The 9,648-nt window shown below is 42.4% G+C and overlaps 1 protein-coding gene across 1 annotated transcript in view; it reads left to right on the top strand.

The window, feature by feature from the left end:
• Positions 1 to 9,648, top strand: part of cacng2a (calcium channel, voltage-dependent, gamma subunit 2a) — a 74,231-nt gene that overhangs the window by 1,089 nt on the left and 63,494 nt on the right. The gene's annotated exons all lie outside the window — the stretch shown is intronic.

Below are 9,648 nucleotides of genomic sequence, written 5' to 3' on the forward strand. Positions count from 1 at the left end.
AGATGCCGCTTCATTTTGAGGGCTAGATAGGTAAATCCACACTAATATAATACTTTAAGGGCAGGTGAAGCAGGTTTCTGTTTTGGGACACCCCTTAAGGGGTTGCTAGATAAATCAGAGGTGGTGGTGAGGTTATTAAGAGGACAGAAACAAGGAAAAATACTAATTCTGCTACAAAAGAAAATGTGTTTCTTGCTCTAAAGTTTCAAAATATTTCACTTTTTGGTTAAAATGACACATGCAACCTGCGACCAGCATGCTGTAGCTTCATTTTAAAACATTGCAAGGCAAGAGATACTTGGACTAAAACTTTTAATCCACACAATTCTTTTAGGGCATTCGTCTCTTGCAGGCAGGGTGGGAGCCCCCTCAAAGGTTTTATGAGATAAATCTGAAGGGTCGCAAGATTAGGAGTGTTGAAAAATCCTAATTCTGATATTATAAATCATGTCTCTGCTCGAATTTTTCTTGAATGTGTGTCTTTTTCCTGTGAAATACTGGTGGTTTGGCTTCATCGTGTCTCTAATGAAACAATTAGACAAATGCAACCTGTGACGAGGGTGGCTGCTAATAGACTTTCATTTTTAGGGCTCACGAGGTGAGAATAAAGGTGGCTATAGATCCACACTAATACAATACGTTAAGGGTGGGTGAAGCATGTTTCTGTTTTGGGACACCCCTTAAGAGGTTGCAAGAAAAATCTGAAGGGTGGCGAGGTTATCACTAATACTGCAACACAAAAAAAAGTTTCTTGCTCTGAAGTTTTTAAAATTTCACTTTTTGGTTGAAATGACAAATGCAACCTGTAAAGAAGCTGCTGTTGCTTCATTTTAGAAGGTCGCAAGGCAAGAGAAACTTGGGACTAAAACTTCAAATCCACATCAATTATTTTAGGGTGGGTGAAGCAGGTTTCCATCATGCGAGATAAATCGGAGGGGTGGCGAGGTCATTTAACTCGTTGGAAAGAAGAAAAATCCTAATTCTGCTTCCACAATTTATGTTCTTGTTCCATCTTCCCTCTACTTTTTGCTCTTTTTTTTCTAGTGAAATACTGAATAGTTTGACCTTTTCATGTCTTTAATGAAACAAGAAAAATCACCTTCAGGTTAAAATGACACACGCTGGGAGATATCGACCATCAGGACTAAAACTCTCCACCTAAATCCAAACTGATATAGTCCTGCAGGCAGGGTGAAGCAGGTTTCTGGTTGCAGCCTGAAGCTGTTGCATAAAAGCCTCCCACACCACTCTGGAACAGTTTCTCTAGTCAGACATTGGAGTTTAAATAATGAAATAATAACAGATTCAGGAGCTACAGTTAGGGAGGAAGCTTCATCATATATCAGCCTGATATATTGGCAAACCGATACACTGGTCTAACCCTAATTAAGGGACACTGCAGGGGTTGTGTACAGTTAAAGAGGATGTGACAGAGGGCTTACTTTCATAACGAAGCCCCAGAAGTAAAGTCATGGTAGCAGAGATGTGGCCGGCTGACCTGCCTGACAACCTCGATGGCTCGATGCTGCCCGTCGTGTGACCTTTGACCTGAGATGTCAAAAAGCCTTGAGGAGACCTCCCGCGCCTGCCCCGTCGCGCGGAGGTGGCGTGCTTCCTGTCGTGTTTGAGTGGAGGCGTCGGGGTGCTGACTTGGGAGTGCGGCACTGTAACCTTGTGCGGGCGCAGAGCGTTACAAAGCTGCTCATCTTCTTAGCTGTGAGATCCTGAAAAGCCTTCATGCTCCTCTGCAGCCAGACTCTGTGCACCTTCTGTTCAAAGCTGAATAACTGGTTTGATGTCCAATTTAAAGCGCCTGTATTCAATATTTTTACAAATACGGAGCCTTTAGCAGCTGAGAGCTTGTCCCGATTCTTAGTCTTGTTTACAGATTCTTTCATCAATACTTTGATTTATTCAGGCAAAGTTTGTGAATGGCTCTTTGTGTTTAAACACTGTCAAACACTGATGTATTTGAGATAGGGCTGGGTATCGACGCTCGATACTTTTAAGATATTGACCGACATAACTCAGTACCAAGTAGTATCGACACTTCTCCAGTCAAACGATACCTACAATCGATCCTTTTTGTACCCAGATCTAGAAAAAAATGACTATATTTTTGTAGTTTTGCTCATAGCCATTCACCTCAAGTGTTCTTCGGTTTAATGCAACGTGTGATTGGCCCTCTACCACAGCAGCTACAACCCTGAGCCGGCGGCTAGCAGCTAACGGTGCTAGTACATTAACAGCGCTCTAATTTGAGACCAGTTTTGGAGTGGAGTGGGTCGTCCATTAATCGCAGGGTTCGATCTCTGACTCCTCCTGTTCAGATGTTGAAGCCTCCCTGAGCAAGAGCCCCAAATTACTCCTGATGGTCAGGAGGATGTTCAGCAGTGGAAGAAGTAAACAGATCCTTCACTTAAAGCAGCAGTGGGTAGAAATGGAGCAAATATGATTCCAAAAAGTTATTTTTATAAAACGGTCACTATATCCTGACAGTAGTGCATGAGACAGGTAATCTGAAAAAAGTCACGTGCCTCTGTGTTCAATGGTATCTGCAAGATTTCACAGACCGGAGGAAAACAACCAATCAGAGCCAAGCTGGAGCCTGCCGTCTCTGAGCAGCTGTCAATCACTCGCGAACTCCGATCAAACGGTCAAACTAGGCAGCGCTGATCAAACATGAATCAATATTCTGTTACTGTAATGCTTATTTCTCACGTAAAATGTTTTCAGAAACATCTTGTAGTGTACTGTTTAGCTGTAAAATGAGAAAGTTATATCACGACTGTTTTAGTCAAATCGCCTTTAAATTAATCAAATCACTTGATAATTTATCACTCCATCCGTTAAATGAGATAAAAAAAAATTTTCCTACCAAGCAGAGTAAGGTGTGGGAAAAAAAGTTTTAGTTTAACCCAGTGTCACCTCTATCAAAAAAAGTTTAATTGGTATTCACAAATCAACAGAAACAACTTCTGATCGCAGCGTTACACCTCAGCTGTTCCTGAGAAGCTGCTCAGGTGTCGACAACAGAAACCTGACTCCAGATGTGTGTTTGTAAGTTTGTGCAGGTGTTTCTTGCCTGGATATAGAAAAGAGATGATGCTGAATGCGGACGCAGTGCTTTGGTGTATTAACTGTTCCTACATTAATGCACATGGGACTGATCACAGCTGGAGTGTAATTGTGACAGTGACTGGCCTTTATCACTGCCAGGCCATTATTTAATTGGCAAACCAAACGGCCACAGAGTCAAGACGAGATCAAAACATCACACTCTTGGCTCGGCGTGGGTGTGTATGTTGCTTTTATATTGCACAATGAGCCTCTCTCTTTGAATCCCAGATCAAAATGGCAGGAAATAAACCCAGATTTGTCATTTGTGATTCATGAATGATCCCCGGCCCAGAAGAGGCAAGGGAGTGGAGAAAAGGGGGCCAGTGCATTTACTTACCGGGGTCAGATTCATTTAAATTCTAATTCAAATGACTTCCTGCTCAGGAAATTGGGTCTTAAGAAGCGAGTACATTTAATTATAGGTAGTTTGCACATTTTAAACCAAAAATCGGGGGAGGGGGGAGGGATGAAAAAATAGAAAAGTACAGAGCGGATGCAGCTGCTGAGAGGCTGAGATAAGCAGGCTGCAAATCCAGTCTGGATAGTCAGGAGGAGTGAAGTTTAACATTTCAGATGTTAATTAGGCTTCAGTTTGCAGCTCAACTCAATTAATTCAGAGTGCCACGAGGACTAGTGTTCATCTTTCCCCCAGCTCCTCTTAAACGAAGCCGTACTGGCGATCAGGCAGCGACTGATGGTTGAAGCCGTCGCTCCGTCCGTCCTTATCGCAGCAGCAGAGAACACAGACTGTGTGTTTGGCAGCGCGGGCCCACACATCCTGCTCACAGAGTGGACACAGGTGGGCGACGGTTTGTGTTTGTATAACCAGCTACCGGAGAGGAGAACCTGTGAACAAGCAAAATGGGAATACCCACACTGGGTGCTTCATCACCTCGACCTCTGTTTCTGTTTCGCTCACTGCCCGTCAGAGAAACACAATAATCTCACTCCTGGAAGAAGAAGGGATTGTGTATTTGATGCAAGAGCGTAGGTTTGGTTTCAGAAGTGGTGGGAAGCCAAATGTGTGTGTGTTTGTGTGTGTGTGTGTGTGTGTGTGTGTGTGCGTGCGTGCGTGCGTGCGTGCGTGCGTGCGTGCGTGCGTGCGTGCGTGTGTGTGCGTATATATCGATATATTAGCAATGTCCCGAGTCGATCCTGCAAGAATCAGTATCTGGGCCGATCCGGAAATATTTAAAAAAAAATTTTTTTTTTTTTTTTTTTTACTGAACTTTCAGCCCAGTCGCACAACAGATCCTGAAAGAGTCACAACATTTAATGTATTAATTTGTGTACATACACACGAATTTCACTTTTTTTCGTGATGGTCAGCACAAAATCAATTCATATTTAATCCACAAAATTGTGAACTGGGGAGTATAGAGAGCAGCGAAAGCCGTGTAGGGAGGAGGTCGGGGTGGATGGGTGGGTCAAAAAACACAGGACTTTCACCAGGAGGCAGCTGTTCGTATCCTGTGTGAACCCAAAGGTCAACGTTGATTTATTTGTCACATAACTTCCGTACTTAAGTCACGGCACTTCAGGAGTTATTTTAAACAAAACCATGATCTTTTCCTAAACCTAACTAAGTAGTTTTGTTGCCTAAACCTAACCAAGTCGATCTATTCCTAAACCTAACTAAGCAGTTTTATTTTGAAAAGACTGGAGCGGAAAGTGACACGTGCGTCACGTGTTGTTGAAAGTCGTGCTGAGCGTCACAAAAAAAAGGGAAATTCGTGTCTATGTACACGAATCAAATAGATTACATTTCGTGACTATTTCACGAACTGTGTCGGAACTTTACGGTGTGTTGTCCACCTGATGGCCTCCACCAGCCCGTTCGCACAAAAAAGCGAATGGATGCCACGATACTACGCAAGGCATTTAGCGTGCAATAAGAAGGCCTTTCTTGTGTTTGGCGTGTTATTTGTACGCCATGTAGTCTGTACTGACTGCAATGTAAACGCATCTGCATAAATATGCTATGCTCAGAGCTAGTGACGTAGAATAAAAAGCAAGAAAGACTGCTTATGGCGGGGAGGAGGGGAGTTGGATGCAAACTTTTGCAAACTAGTTTAGGTGAAGATGGGAGTCTGATCAAACACAGTGAACGGTTTGACTCCATCTTTTCAGCTTTTATTCACCGCCAAAAGCCGGCAGCTCTCTGACTATTTCGGTGACTGGTTCTTTGGAAGTAAAATCTGCTCCTATTGGTCCTCTGCTGTTGATGTTGTATTTTAGAAATGTGCATTTCTGTCTTACAGTCTTGAAACTGTATTTAAAGTTCAGTGATTGCGGCTCCGCAAACGCGTGTGGGTGCAGAGAGAGATTCAGCCGGTGAGGCGTGAGCGGGGCACACAGTAAACATGTGTGTTGCTGATGAATTGGGCCCTGGAGGCCGCCGCTCCTCCGTCCTCCTCCTGTAAGAGCAGCCGCTGAAGCCCCCTATGCTCTCAGCCAGGTGTAGCGCTCTGCGTTTGCTGCTAATCTGAGGCATTCGTCTTCATTACAGCGCCGCCCTCAGGCTCCACAGTGGAGGAGAGACACAGAGTCGGGGAGGAGGAACGGTGGACCCTGTGATGAAGGAGGGCCACCGTGGTATCGGATGTTTTGTCTTTTATTACCTGTTTTATGAAATCCGTTAAGGTTCATCATCCAATGTGTTTGCTCTTCTTCCCCTGCAAATCACAAAGACCTAAACTACAAAATGTGCCATGCAATGTTTCCTGCATGTCCACAGTGCACATGATATCTGCTTTGCTATAATTTAGGACTGCAAGTTGTGATTATTTTCATTATCAATCTGCTGTTTTTTTCCGATTAATTATTTCAGCTATGAAATATCCGAACATTATAAAAAATGGTCATTAAGTCTTCATATTGTTTGTTTTGTCAGAACAGTCCAAAACCAAAAAGATATTAAGTTTACCATCACAGAAGACAAAGTAAAGCAATAAAATATAATATTTGAGAAGAAAAAACTTTAAGTCTGCAGCCACCACCTGATCTCATGGAAGGCGTATAAATAGTACGACCTTTTAAGGACATTCTGCAAGTCATGATAACGCAATATAGGCTTTTTGCGTTTCATTTCACAGCACGGGGTTAACGTTGTGAAACGGCTTTTCGTGTGTCATTTAACGCCATGTCAGTACCGTGAAACAGTCGCGGTTATGTTGAGGCAACAAAACCACTTAGGTTTAGGAAAAACATCATGGTTGGGCTTGAAATAAGTATGTAAACTAAGTAAAATACATACGTAAACAACGTAACATAAGAACGGAAAACATGTCACAAATGTCAATAATGTCACTTCAAAATAGAAAAAAAGACAATATAATGGCTTCAGCTCCCGTTTGGAAAGGGTTGTCTGATGGCGAGGTAAAATGGTGAAAATATTCTAAATATAGCGTACACTTAAACTGTTTTTTTTTTTTTTTTAGGTGGCTAAAATATGTTTTTCTGCTGCTCCCGTCCACAGCCGCAGACAGCTCTTTCCGACGGGGAACTGAAGCAATTATATCGTTCTCTTCAAAGCCACCAGACTTCATTCACAAAAACAGTAATTTGACCTTGCAGAACACGGGAGTATAAATACAAGCTGGTCATTGTGCTTTGCCCAGCCAACTTTCTATATTAATAGTAGTCTTACGGTATATAACTACTTTACTGTCTTTGCAGAAAAACACGTAAAGACAAATGTATGTCTCCTAAAAATACATATCAAAAGATTATTAAAATGCCCCAACAAGTACCACCTATCGGATGCAAAGGCTCGCTGTTGCTCGTAAAACAGTCGAAGGGAACATGAATGAACGTATCTGCATTTCTTTGGACTCGGAGCATTTTTAATCAGCTAAACTGATGTTCAGACAATACGATGAGACTGTTTAGACACATTTGAGTGATTCAGGGTACCAAACTCGAGTGGAAATCATTTCTTCTTTCTCCTTTAGTCTGTAGATTTAAATTTGAGTTGTAGCCATGGATAGTTTTTTTTACATGCACAGAAGTGTTCTTCACCCAAACAGAGATTATTTAGAAAAATGTACTTTCCTTTTTCTTATTTTTTTTAGCTAAAATGGCTACCACACTCCAGTACGGCTTCCCACAGCTGCTGTCAATCACCACAGATCACAGTTCACACATACTGCCTCATGATTTTATGTTTAAGCTCGTGGGAGTATCAATGTAGTGTACATTCATGCATTTGAAAACACATGTGGGAGTATGTTGTGTGTGTGCTTTTGTGTACTTGTACATGGTGTTTGCGTATTCTTGTGTGTACAGCAGGATGAGAGGCAGGCCTGAGATAAAAGCAGATAGCGGAGCGGCAGAGAAGAGCGGGATTAGTCTCATAGTCCAATCAGATAAGGATTACCCAGCTGGAGTATGCCCACCCAGGCTAATGTCCCGGCCCTAAAGTGGCATTACATTGTATTATGACACACTATACATCCAGCTGCATCGGCCGGATTATAGTTAGTCACAAATTGAGAGTGGATGGAAAGTGTATTCGGGGGCCTCGCAGCCACTTGTTGGGGTAGAAAGTGAGCCTCCGTCAGGATGGTATCATGACTCCCCCCTCAGCTGATAGCAGCTTGTGTAAAGTGACTGAGCTTGATTGCGCTGCACTGTCAGTCTGCCCTGCAGCCGGCGATGGATGGGATTCATTTTGCCCTCCGCTGAGACTGCAGACAGTCACTGCCGAACACGACTGTTTTATTGGTCTCCACCTCGCCCTCTCTATTGCCCACTAAGGCCAAATTACAGGCCAGACATTACCGGATTAGGCTGAGGCCGGAGACCATCTGAGAACAGTGCAGGACTCTGGCCTTCGCTTGTATTACTGTTCAGCTGGCCATTTGTTATAATTCTTCAGTTACAGCGACGTGCATCAACAGACTCTGGTACCCGGCAGGGTATCAGTGTAGAGTTCATTGATTGTGTTTCGAGTGCAGCCTCAGGTCTGTTTAGGCTTGATACCAGTGCTGTTGTGGCGTAGCACTTTAGACAAATACGCTCTGTTACGTTTCTATAAACAGTACTGCATTTATGATTTTATTCTGTTATGTTGCATTATTGTTATCCTCCAACTGACATTTTAAATTTCCATCACACCTGAAATTAACATAATGTGTAGCCTGTGTGGCCTGACAGCAGATAGCATGGGAATAGAAACTACAACAACTTCTTCAAGATATTTGGAAGATCACAAGCCAGTTACAAACTACAAGCTGTTTGGATAGATTATAGTCATTTCAGATCAGGATCCAAATTCTTAAAACCTGTCACTTTGAATTCCCCAGATCTATTTCTGTTAAGTAAGACCAAGAGTCTTCACATGAAAGAGAAATACAAATATTAATCCTATGCTTTAATTGTTCTCAGGGCCGCCGTCACCGGGTCAGTTGTCCCAGGTTTTGGGTCAAGGGACGGCCCAAAAAGGCCCTCCAACCTTTAAATAATCTGGTGGAATAATTTGTCAAAAATGTATAGTGAAAACTTTATATGGTATTTGTGAGTCACATAAAAGAAAAAAAAAAGGTATATTTCCTAATTTTCCTTGACATAGTGGTCGAAAATAATTTTACTTTCCCTCCCTGAGTCCCTATCATGCAAAAAATGGTTTGGTCTGTCACGGGACTGTAAGATCAAAAATTTTACATTGAGCCAGCATATGACCAATCACAAACATGGACAAGTCTACTGTCAACAGAGCGGCATATTTTAGAAAGGAAGAGCAAACTATAATATTAGACATATACGAAGAAGTTAAACACATAATCCAGACTAATAGTAACACAGTTGAAGCTGCCGAATGTAAAAGGAAAAAAATTGCTGATGTGGGAATGTGTAAATTTATAGACCTATTAATTTAACACTCAAAAGTCAGATATATTCATCTAGATGGGGCAGTGATGTATGAATAGCTTTCAAAATATAATAGATAACTACATTACACTTCATTATACCATTTAACAAATATGTGGTGTGTGAGTGACTATTCACGCTACTATAATCTTCTTCATATTTGGGTAATATTATCATACAATCCGCGCACCAAACCTTGATTGGTCAGTAGGCAGTGCTTTTATAACCTGCTCCAGAGCAGGTTAGTTGTTCAGCATAAGTTACCATGGCGATCTACCCCGGTAAGAAGTGAACCACCATCATAGGACGGAAAACCCTGAAGAGTTAACAATGAAGTCACCTCGCTAACCCCAAGTCCTGCTTAGCACAGTACAGGCCTCAAGACTAAGAGTCTACAGCTCTGTGAGGCTGTATTAAGGCACAGTGATGCTTTGAGCTAAATGTTAACATTATGATGTGAATATACTAACAATGACAATGCTAAAATGCACATTTTTTGGCCCTCACCCCAAACACAAGACACACACAACCGCTTCAGACAATTGCAAAATAGACAATAGCAATGCCACCATGGAGAGGCTCACCATGCAACTCCTGCATCCTGCAAACCAGCCTCAGATCAGCACCACGGACAGCAGCCGACTCTCAGCGGCACAA

The sequence above is a fragment of the Sebastes fasciatus genome, chromosome 13, assembly GCF_043250625.1.
Source record: "Sebastes fasciatus isolate fSebFas1 chromosome 13, fSebFas1.pri, whole genome shotgun sequence".
In the NCBI taxonomy this organism is placed as follows: Eukaryota; Metazoa; Chordata; class Actinopteri; order Perciformes; family Sebastidae; genus Sebastes; species Sebastes fasciatus.